The sequence below is a fragment of the Nicotiana sylvestris genome, chromosome 8 (assembly GCF_000393655.2).
Source record: "Nicotiana sylvestris chromosome 8, ASM39365v2, whole genome shotgun sequence".
NCBI classification, from domain to species: Eukaryota; Viridiplantae; Streptophyta; class Magnoliopsida; order Solanales; family Solanaceae; genus Nicotiana; species Nicotiana sylvestris.
This window is the reverse complement of record NC_091064.1, coordinates 209,919,397-209,931,171: the sequence shown is the minus strand read 5'-3', so window position 1 is coordinate 209,931,171 and position 11,775 is coordinate 209,919,397.

Below are 11,775 nucleotides of genomic sequence, written 5' to 3'. Positions count from 1 at the left end.
AAGACCAAAAGATCTCAACCGTTCATCCATCTACATCCAACGGTTACTCCGTTACCCGTTTAACCTACCCCGACCCGCATTCCCCGTGCCCGACCCAGCCCCAATCAACCAAAACGACCTCGTTTCCGTTAATGATTTGATCAGGGCCATTGGATTCCAATCATCCAACGACCCTAATTAAATTAATGATTCCCCAAACCCCCTTAACCCCTCAGAACCCCCCTCTCCTTCGTCTCTCATCTCTCTCCAGAGATCAGTCTGTCTCCCCGCCTCATACCACCACTCGCCGCCCGCCGAAAATCGCCACGACGGCGAGCAACCACCAAGCAATCCCAAAATTGCACCCCAGAATCCCCTCCACCTCCTCATCCTAAATCCCCAAACCGTTTCCACCGAATCGTAGCCGAACTCGTCGAATCTTCGATCGAAGTTTGAACCCAAACCCTAGTTTACCCAATCGACCCCAAACTAACACCACATAACCCCCTCATGCCCAATATATCACTGGTTTCCCTCGAATCTGGCTGAAACGTGTCGAATCTTAAATCCCAAATCCGGTTTCTAAAAGCCAAACCTAAACTCGAGGCTGATAATGATTTTAGAGCCGGTTTCGTCACGAATTGTGTTACTCACTTGTTTTGACAAAGAACAAGTGACTAACATTATTTGGCGATGAAATCGGAAAGTCAGGGTACCAAGTTCTTCCAGTTTAATCGGTGAGTTTCCCTGTATCATTTCTTTTTATTTTAATGACTATTTCACCTCTGCCTCTTCTTCTTCTCTTCTTTGAACAACTTAGTTAAGATTTGAATTAGGTTTTATTTGCAATTGTTAATTGTCCGTTTGTTCTTCTTTTGTTCATTCCATGTTTATGTATGTTGTTAATCATTCCTATAGCTAATTTTAGTTTTCGAACCCTTCAAATGTTTGTTTTCTTCTGATTTTGGTAAAATCACTGAATTTGCGCTTAGGTAAGTTGGATTGTTTGGGCCTTCAGGCCATTCTTGATCCCACTTCAAAGGTCTGATATGTTTTGGGTCAAGGTTGACCCATATCCGTCTGGTTTCTTGAAAGTAGTTGACGGAAGTTTAAGGGGTAATGTAGGGGTAGTTTGAAGTGAATCTCACCTAATTTAGGAAGTTTCTAATAAGTGGTAGGGTTTGAAAATGCACTACCGATTAAAGTAAAAAGCACTAAGCTAGTGTAGATAATTTAAAAATAGGAAATTTGAATTGATAATGAGAATGACACTAATCGAACGCCTATTTAAGGACTGGAAAATACAGAGCTTAAAAACAAAACCCTGAAAATACTGAAAATAAGAACAGAGAAGAGAACAAGAGAGAGAAACCTGAGAGAAAAATTTCAGAAAAATACAAACGATTGCAATTTTCTTACTGTTTCATTGAATTTTTTTCCGGATTTTCAGTCTAGAATTTGCTGAAACAATCTTTGATTCATTGAGGGTTTGAAATTGCTTGAATTTGTTTTTCTTTTGAAAAATCTGGGTGAATTCTGTGTTAAGGTCACTGTTTCATTGGTTTATGAGCTGATTTCATTGGGAATTTGGTTGAATATGAGACTATTCCTTGCTGTTGAATGTTGCTGAGTGCTCATTTCTATTTTCTTTCCAATTTCCAGGTACCTTCTTTAGCTTATGATTGAGGAATGACTGTTGGACATGTAATGTGGTTTGAGTTTTGTTAAATGAAGGATGCATTCAAAGTTGATTTCCCTGTTTCTTTACTGTTTTCATATTCTGTACTTAGGCTTTAAATTATAGACATTAATTAGGCTCTCTTTTTCTGAAACTGTGTGTGTGAGAGTGACCTATAGAGTATTTCGCATGTGTATTGATAAGTGGACTATGAACTTCGATTATTTAGATTCATGTTTGATTTTATATTCTAGGTCACATCTCTTCTTAGTTTTCTGCTGAAAATCGTTAGATTCTAGTCTTGAAATGCTGGATGTTGGACTGTATGTGTGTTGGCTTATACAAATGCAGTTTTGAAGTGCTAAATTTGCTTACAGAATTAACACTTGACATTTGATATGAGTTTTAGCATTTAAAAGGAAAGCTAATGTGTAGTTTGTGTTTTCAGTAAGTATGACTATGTAGTTAGTGTTTTCGATGATTCTTCAGGTTCTAATATTTAAAAGAGTATCATGTCAATGTGGTTAAGCTTGATAGATGGTTTGAAGTAATTGTTGTTTTAAGGTTAATTAATATTCCAACAGCTAGTTATTGATGAATCTGATTCTTCGGCAATTTGAGGACAATTTTCCCAGCTTTGTTGAAATTCTTTTCCCTCACAGTACTTATATTTAGTTTGACACTTAAAAATCTAAAGTTGCATACAACTTAATTGTCAAAATGGAGCTTTGTTTTTGTGTTTTAAAATCAGTGGAATGTCTTTTTAATAACTGATTCCTCTATGATTATTCAAGTGCAATTTGGGCGCCTCAGGGATTCGATCCTGAGGGCCGCGTCTCTCAGCTACAACACACCCACGATTTGGGCCTTCTATGGAATCCAGCGTATCACTCTGAAGTCATTTGCGTTTATTGGGTCTGCTATGGGTTATTAGGCTCAAGCTTAAAATGGAAATAGGCATTTGCGTACATATACTGTTTTAGAAGTTAAAACTTTAACATTTCTTGAATTCCTCTAGGCTATTTCCTTTAATAAATTTAGAATTTTCACAAATAAATTGAGGTGAGCCATAATTAGATAACTTAAAATAATGTATGGCTCTCATGAATTAGTTTAGAAACCCATAAGCTAAAATAATTTGAGGTGCGTCGTGCTAAACAAAATGACAAATTGCACGACCCTCGCTTAATTAAGTTTGGTTTAATCCTTAGAATTTGAGGCTTGCCACTTAGTGAAATTTTCGTGGCCCTCGCAAAGTTGCAAACTCAAAATTGCTTTAGACGCGTTAGTTTAATAATTTACCTTCCTAAATTCGGGTGCGCATTTATGTGACTCAAATCTAAATCCTAACAATGTTATATAAAATGTGTTGCGGATTGCGAGTGCATTTATGCGACGTGGTTCAAAATGCGTTTTATGTGACGTTGGACTTTTCCTTAAAATTACTTGAAAGCGGTTAAAGCTAAAAATGCACATAGGTTTAAAAGTGTTTAAAATCAGATAATTAGGCCAATTATGATAGTTGAGTGACCGTGCTTGAACCACGGAATCCGGGAATGCCTAATACCTTCTCCCGAGTTAACAGAATTCTTTACCCGGATTTCTGGTTCACAGACTGTAATACAGAGTCAACCTTTTCCTCAATTCGGGATTTGAACCGGTAACTTGTGACACCATAAATTATCCCAAGTGGCGACTCTGAATTTTAATAAATATAATCCCGTTTCTATTGTCACTTAAATTGGGAAAAAAACTCCATTGTACCCTTTACGGGTGTAGTGAAAAGGAGGTGTGACAGCTCTGACAACTCTGCTGGGGACTGGAACCCAGAACTTTTGGTTCAAGGTTCATAATTCGAGCTTAGATGAATTGTTATATTTGGCTTTATTTATTATCTGATTACATGTTTGGGCCTAATGTGCTAAATATTTCTTTTACCGCTTTGATATTATTTGAACTGTATATAAACTGCTACGAAACCCTTCTCTTCTCATCTTCGGGGATGTGCTCGCTGGTCGAGACTCCCTATTCTGTTAGTGTCATACCTTGAAATAAGAAAGAGGCTCGGACAAGTTACTAAGCCGGATGGCCTTTTGGTTCCCGGTACGTAGCCCCCTCCTCGGCTCGAGTTGTCCGCTCGGGCACACAGTCTAGAACACATACCCAGGTTTTGAACCTAGAATAACTCAGCCTCATACCGGATCCCTAGTAGGAACGTTTGTTTGCATCATGTGCATTTGACTTTGGAGACTCAACACAGGGGTTGGGTCTGTTTAGGACAGGTGTACCCGAAATGAAAAGACCATCCTGATGCATCTTACTTGCTACTTGTGCATTCATTTGCTTCGGATTTGCATGTTGACCGGCTCATAGAGGAAAAGTTAAAAAGGAAAATGTGGGGACTGAGAGAGATAATTGTCTGCTTTTGAAAACCAATGTCCAAAACATACCGAAACTCTGCCAAAATTTTGAAGAAAAAAAAAGAGAAAATTTTTGTGAAAAAAGAAAAAAAAAGAGTTGGTTTTTGTTTTGTCATAATTGCCCAAACTACGCTAGTTTGTTTCTCACCGGATGTGGGATACGTAGGCAACCCCCATCGGGTCCAACTTTCCTTTTGCAAAAATTGCCCAAAAAACAATTTTTTTATTACTTTGTTGTAAATAAGTAAGGGGATGTCATTCTTGTCAAAATAGCCGAACGTCCCCAAAAGGACGCCAGAGGGCTGTTTTTGCAAGAATAGCTGCCTTTGGTCTCTTTCTCAAATTTTTGGGCCGGTTAGCAAGCACAACCTTAAATCTTCCCTCGGAAGTGCTGAAAGGCCGTATTTGCAAAGCCGGGTTTTTACTTTTGAAATGAAGGTCTGGAAAAAAATGTCAGCTTTGAGTTTGAGTCATAATGAATCATGATTTTTGCTTAATCACCCTAATAAATGTGCAGAATGAGCCCGGGTAAAAATTTGTCAATAACATTCATGAACAAGATCCCTTTGGAGTTGCATATGTGGTGGGATGATCTGGATAAATCAGGGCAAGACAAGGTCAATCATTATTTGGGAGGTCTCACCGGGTTGTCGAAGATTAGGCCTAGAGGAGATATCATAAAGGCGTTGGTTACATTCTGGGACCCGGCCCACAACGTGTTTCATTTCTCAGATTTTGAACTCACCCCAACTTTGGAAGAAATAGCCGGATATATTGGGAGCGCTGAGGTTCCTCTGAGACACAAGTATCTGGTTGCTCCAAGAGTCGTCGCTGTGCACAGATTCTTAGACTCTTTAAAGATAAGCAGGGGGTCCACAACCCAGATTTGGTAGCCGGGTTTTCTACTATGCAGTTCATATACCAGAGATACGACCACATAGGAGGGTTTAACAATCCATAAAACAAAATTTGTAGCAAGGGGAACCGCCTCAAATGGGAAGAACACAGGTGTTTTGCTTTTATGGTGGTCTTCTTAGGACTTCTGGTGTTTCCTAGGAAAGATGCAAATATTGACATACGAATAGCTGGGGTTGTCAGCACTTTGCTTACTCAGTCCAAAAGCACCCTCGCACCCATGATAGTAGCTGAAATCTTCCGCGCTCTCACAGCCTGCAAAGCCGGAGGAAACTTTTTTGAGGGGTGAAACTTATTGCTGCAGATGTGGATGATTGAACATCTATGCCATCGTCCTCAATTCCTGAGTTATAGGTCGATAGAGAAAACATGCATAGAGGAATTTTATACGAGGGTTGATGGGATCAGCTTGCCAAAAGGGGCTATAGAATGGGTATACATCTCCGTTCCATCAGTGCAAGTCAAATAGAGTGGACGTTTGGGTGGCTTCCCGTAGATGAGATCATAGACATGCCAGCTACCGGGCCTCATTTCCTTTTGATGAGTCTCAGGAGTATCCATCCTTATGCCTCATACTGGGTTTTGAGACAATTAGGGAGATATCAAATGGTTCCCAGGGATGAAGACATTAGTCACCATATGGTCGAAATTGGTCCCGATGGTCAGTTTCATGAAGCAGCAGTCCGCCAAATTTGGAGCGAATGTCAGTAATTGATAGCGAACACTCGAGTGCGTGATCTGTCCAGAGGTGAAGTTGCACCAGGATATCTTGCCTAGTATAAAAAGGAAGTTGAGTTTGGAAGGCCGGCCAAAAGACCCCATCTTCAAGAATTTGTCAGAGCATCACAAGAGCAATGGGATTGGCTGGCCAAAGAAAATGACTACAGAGCCACCATAAGGAGGCTAGAAAAGCAAGTCATGGACCTTCAGTTTGAGAATGGTTTGCAAGCTGCCGCGGATGAAGGCGAGAAGAAAAAGCTAACTCAGGAAAATGAAGCCCTCAAAGCCCAAATTCAGAAAATGAGAACAACTGTTAGAAACCCAGAAAGAAGTCGAGCGTATGAAAGGCTTATAAGCAGTTTGAAAAAGAAAGCCCTTGAGTGTCACGACACTCAGATGTTAGAAGCCCGGAATCAATAGGTCGGGCGTCTACTTCAGGAAAAAGGTAGAATCCGAGAGCGGGTCAGAGTCATCACCAACTACATTGTTGTGAAATGCCAAGCATATGAGGATATTACTCGCACCACTTTCTTCACGACAATGATGACGTTTGTCCGACAGATAATGAGTGACTTGGAGAGGCTTCAAAGTGATCTTACATATAGGCCCGTGGCGAGACCAAATGATGTCCTGCGGGCACCAAGAGCATTTGAGGCATTAATGTATTCATAATTTTTTTTACTTGAGTCTGTATTTTCTTTCTGTTAGAGTGTGTTAGTTTCTTTTGAGTCTGTTAGTCTTTGAGTCATTATAATCAAAGTATTTGCTTTTTGAAAATCCCAAAAATGTTTTATTACTTATTTTTACACTTATACCCCAGAACTACGCTTGGTCTGATTCACGCGGCATCATGATACGTAGGCAATCCCCATAGGATTCGATCATAACCAGAAAAGAAAAAAAAGAAAAAGAGAGAAAAGAAGAAAAAGAAGAGATAGAAAACAAGAAACCGTGAGAAATAAACGATGGCAAAATAAGAGAGGGAAATGAGAAAATAAAAACAAAGAGAACTCAAGCAAAGAAAGGCATGAATAAAAAAAAAGAAAAATGGAAGTTGCAAATGGAAATAAGGAAAAGCCGGGATGACATAAGCAATCGAGCAAATACATGATAGAAATATTAATTACTTAGGTGCATTGCATTCCATAAATATGCGGTTACCAATCTGTCAAGCTCTAATCACTAACGAGTTTGTTGTTGACTCCAGAGCTAAGGCAGGTGGTTAGTTTGTTGAGCATTCTGGCAACCTATCGATACAACACCAGGTCCAAAGGCGAATTGATCATGTCTAACCAAGAACTTGAAGCAAGTAGCATCGATCCTTCAAGAGAGGTGGAAGAATTGGATGTTAATTCGATGAAAGAAGAGATGTATAAGTTGAAGCAGCAGATGGCCGAAATGTACCAGGCCTGGGCAAAAGGGCAACCACTACCATCTTACCCCGCCAACCCTATTTTCATCCCACCATTGACTCAAACCCAGGAACATCTTACTGTTGATTCATCTGCAGGATTTCCTATTTACCATCACTACCAAGGCACCACCTCCCAAACCCCGCAAGCTCCACCACCCAAACTAGTTCCATATCCTCCTCCCCCAATCACTCTTGTCTTCGTAGCATCCCCATCTGCTACACTACACCAATCTTCTAGTGAGCCTGTGTTCCAAGCCTAGGATAACCAATACTACCCCCAGAGCCCACTTTCAAAGTTTCAGAAGTTTATACTACTCGTTTTGATCTCCCTGCGGAAGCTGAAAAACCATCCAAAAATCCCGAACAGGAGGAGATGTTCAGAAAAGTTAAAAGCTTAGAACAATCATTCAGATACATGCGGGGGCTAGGAGGTCAAGTAAGTGTGGCTTACAAAGACCTGTGTCTGTTTCCAAATGTGCAATTACCGGCATTGTTTAAGATGCCCAAATTTGATTTGTACGATGGGCACGGTGATTCAGTAGCACACTTGAGAGGTTTTTGTAGCAAGATGAGGGGAGCTGGAGGAAAAGATGAATTGCTGATGGCATATTTCAGTCAAAGTCTGAGTGGATCGGCGCTGGAGTGGTACACCAGGATCACGGAAGGTGGTATACATGGGATGATCTGGCACAAACATTCACTTGTCACTTCCAATACAATCTTATCATTCCAGATCGACTATCCTTGACAAAACTGAAGAAAAAGCACATTGAAAGTTTCAGAGAGTATGGTTTCCGATGTAGAGAGCAGACAACAAGAGTAGACCCTCCAATAAAAAAAGTGAGATGGTGGATTATTTCCTACAGGCCTTAGAACCTACTTACTATGGACATCTGGTCTCAACTATAGGAAAATCCTTCAATGAAGTAGTAAAGATAGGAGGTATGGTAGAATAGGGGCTCAAGTCAAATAAAATCATGAGCTATTTGGCTATTAAGGTGACCACTCAGGCTATTCAGGGTGGCACAGGAGGAATTGGGAAAAAGAAAAGAGAGGACGTAGTAATGGTTGATTCAGGAACTTGGTTCGGACCCATAGGCTCATCTCACCACTATAATCAGCCTCGGCCCCACCACCAAAGTTACCCTCACAGCCCATATAATCTACCCTAACACTATTACCCCCACAAGAACTTTATTTTTATGTCCACCATGCCCAAACATACAACCAACCTCCCACCCACGTGCAATGGCGTGCGCCCATTCCCCAAAACACTTATCCACCCCCACGAGCCTACCGAAACCCTCCTGGACCAAGTTTTTGGCCTAATCAAACATTTAAGGATGAAAGGTTGCAGAAAAAGAAAACCTTTACTCCCTTAGGAGAGTCATATACCGATTTATTCCACAAGCTAAGACAACTGGACATGTTGAGGCCGATACCGTCCAAATTGCCAAATCCTCCCCCGAAAAATCTTGATTATTCCGTAAGCTGTGAGTATTATTCTGGTACTCCAGGTCATGATACGGAGAAGTGTTGGCACTTAAAAAGTGCTATCTAGGAGCTTATCAATACCAATCGTATTAAAGTTCAAGCTCCCGAGACACCCAATATCAACCGGAATCTGATGCTAGCCCATTAGGAGGCAAATATGATTGATATAGTACATGAGGGAGGGAAGCCCAGGAAGCCATCACAGACCATCATGATGATTCGGTCCAGTGGGTTCAAGAAAATTGAACAATCAACAAGTGAGAAATCAGTGCTCAAGTCAAACGAAAGGAGTAGTGAACTATCCGTAATAGTTAAGAAGCGGTCTTCGAGTGATGTTGCAGCAAAGCAAGAAAGGATGAAAGTGGTTGTGCTAGGAGTGGCAAGCAAACCTATCGTAATCGTGGAGGGCACCCGCACAGATCATGTCATTATCAAGTCGGTAACCCAGTTACCAATAGTCAACAACAAGGCTATTCCATGGAATTATGAACGGGTGACAGTGACTTACAAAGGGAAAGAAATCAAAGAAAAAGTTTGCAAAACCTAGGGTTTGACTCGCTCGGGAAGATGTTTTGCCCCCGAGGAGTTGAGAAAAGCTAAGATCTCCAAAGATAACCCAGTGCTGGTAAAGAAAGCTGTAACTGAAGAAGAGGCAGAGGAATTCTTGAGAAAGATGAATGTGCAGGACTATTCTATTGTGGAACAATTAAGGAAGACACATGCTCAAATTTCACTATTGTCATTGTTAATTCACTCAGACGAGCACCGTTGAGCTTTAATGAAAATCTTGAATGAGGCTCACGTTCCCGATAAAATCACCGTGAACCATCTGGAAAAGATAGCCAACAAAATCTTTAAAGTGAACAGAGTCACTTTTTCTGACGAGGAATTGCCTATAGAAGGTACTGAGCACAACAGAGCTCTTTACCTTATGGTGAAATGTGAGGACTCCGTGGTTACCCAGGTATTGGTCGATAACGGTTCTAGTGCGAACATCTGCCCTCTCTCCACTCTGAGTAAGTTGAAAGTGGAAGATGAGAAGATTCATAAGAACAGTATCTGTGTCCGGGGATTTGATGGCGGAGGCAAAGATTCAGTTGGGGCTATAATGCTAGAGCTGACGATAGGGCCAGTTGAGTTCACAATGGAATTCCAGGTGCTGGATATAACTGTTTCCTACAATCTGCTGTTAGGTCGACCGTGGATTCATACCGCTAAAGCAGTCTCATCAATACTACAAGAGGTGGTCAAATTTGAATGGGATAGATAAGAAATAGTTGTGCATGGCAAAAACAGTTTATGCACTCACAGTGATGCTATTGTACCGTTCATTGAAGTGGAAGATGACAAGGGATCGTGGGTCTACCAGGTTTTTGACACGATGGTGGTAGAGAAAGTTCCAGAGGGGAAATACATTCCAAATTCGAAGATAACTTCCGCATCAGTCATGGTGGCCTATGAGATGTTGAAGAATGGTTTTGTACTTGGTAAAGGTTTGGGCTCATCTTTGCAAGGCATCATACAGTCGGTGTCTCTTCTTGAAAACTTGGGAACATTTGGTATGGGATTCAAGCCCACTGCCGCAGACATAAGAAGAGCCAAAAAGTTAAAACATAGGGCATGTGTCCTTCCAAATCCAGTCCCACGTCTCTCCAGATCATTTGTCAAGTCCGGTACCAGAAAACGACCGGTAACAACAATTCACAGTCCTGTGATTGATCTTGATAAGGAGTTAATTGAAGGATTTGAGAAGTTGTTCGACGGTGTGAACATGGTGGAAAGCAGTGAAGGTTCTAGCAACACAGAAATTCAATTCGTCGGGCCAAAAACAAAGCTTAATAATTGGAAAGCCACTTCTCTCCCCACTCGAAATGAGTCTTGGTAGTTTATTTTGATTTTCCTTCAGTTTGTCTGGGTTATTCCAGAGTTGTAATCCAGATTTTTTTTATCTTTCAGTCTATTTGAGTTTGCAAAGCTTGTTATCTTTTATCATTCAAAGAAATGCAATTTCCCTTTCTTCATCATTCCTGATAGTTTCCCTTTTGTTTTTCTTTTCTTTTCTGTACAGTTCTTTTTACGTTGGTTCTAATGAAATGGCATGCGTGAGGAATCCTCAGCCCAGTCTTAAAAATCAATCTGATTCTGAAAAAATAATTCAAGAAGTAGAGTGTGATGACGAATCAGAATATGATGAGAAGAGGCCTTTGAAGAAATTAGTAAGGAATTAAATCACTTTGAAGGAAAACCCAACCTGAATGATACAAAAGCCATCAATTTAGAGGATGCAAATAATATCAGAGAGACTAAACTAAGCGTCCACCTTGAACCAAAGACTAGGGAAGAGATGATCAAAGCCCTGATTGAATACAAGGATATTTTTGTATGTTCATATGATGACATGCCAGGTTTTAGCACTGATTTAGTGGTCCACAAGTTACCCACTGACCCGACATTCCCCCCCATTAAGCAAAAATTGAGAAAGTTCAAAACTGATACGAGTGTGAAGATTAAGGAAGAAATCACTAAGCAGTTGGACGCAAAGGTCATTCGGGTCACATGATATCCCGTTTGGTTAGCTAATGTTGTGCCAGTACCAAGGAAGGATGACAAGATCAGAGTATGCGTTGATTACCGCAATCTCAACAAAGCATGTCCAAAGGATAATTTCCCACTACCCAACATCCACATTTTAATCAATAATTGCGCCAAGCATGAGATTGGATCTTTTGTGGATTACTATGCAGGGTATCATCAAATTTTAATGGATGAAGAAGATGCAGAAAAGACGACATTCATCACGCCATGGGGAACTTATTGTTACTGAGTAATGCCATTTGGTTTGAAAAATGTCGGGGCAACTTACATGAGGGCAATGACTATTGTGTTCCATGATATGATACACAAGGAGATTGAGGTGTACGTAGATGATGTAATCATAAAGTCGAAGCAGCAGGCCGACCACGTCAGAGATTTGAGGAAATTGTTCCAGAGGCTTCGCAGGTACAACCTCAAGCTTAACCCTGCCAAGTGCGTATTTGGTGTTCCATCCGGAAAATTGTTGGGATTCATAGTCAATTGTCGAGGCATTGAGTTGGAACCATCAAAGATCCAAGCTATCCAAGAATTGCTACCTCTGAGGAACAAGACTGAGGTGA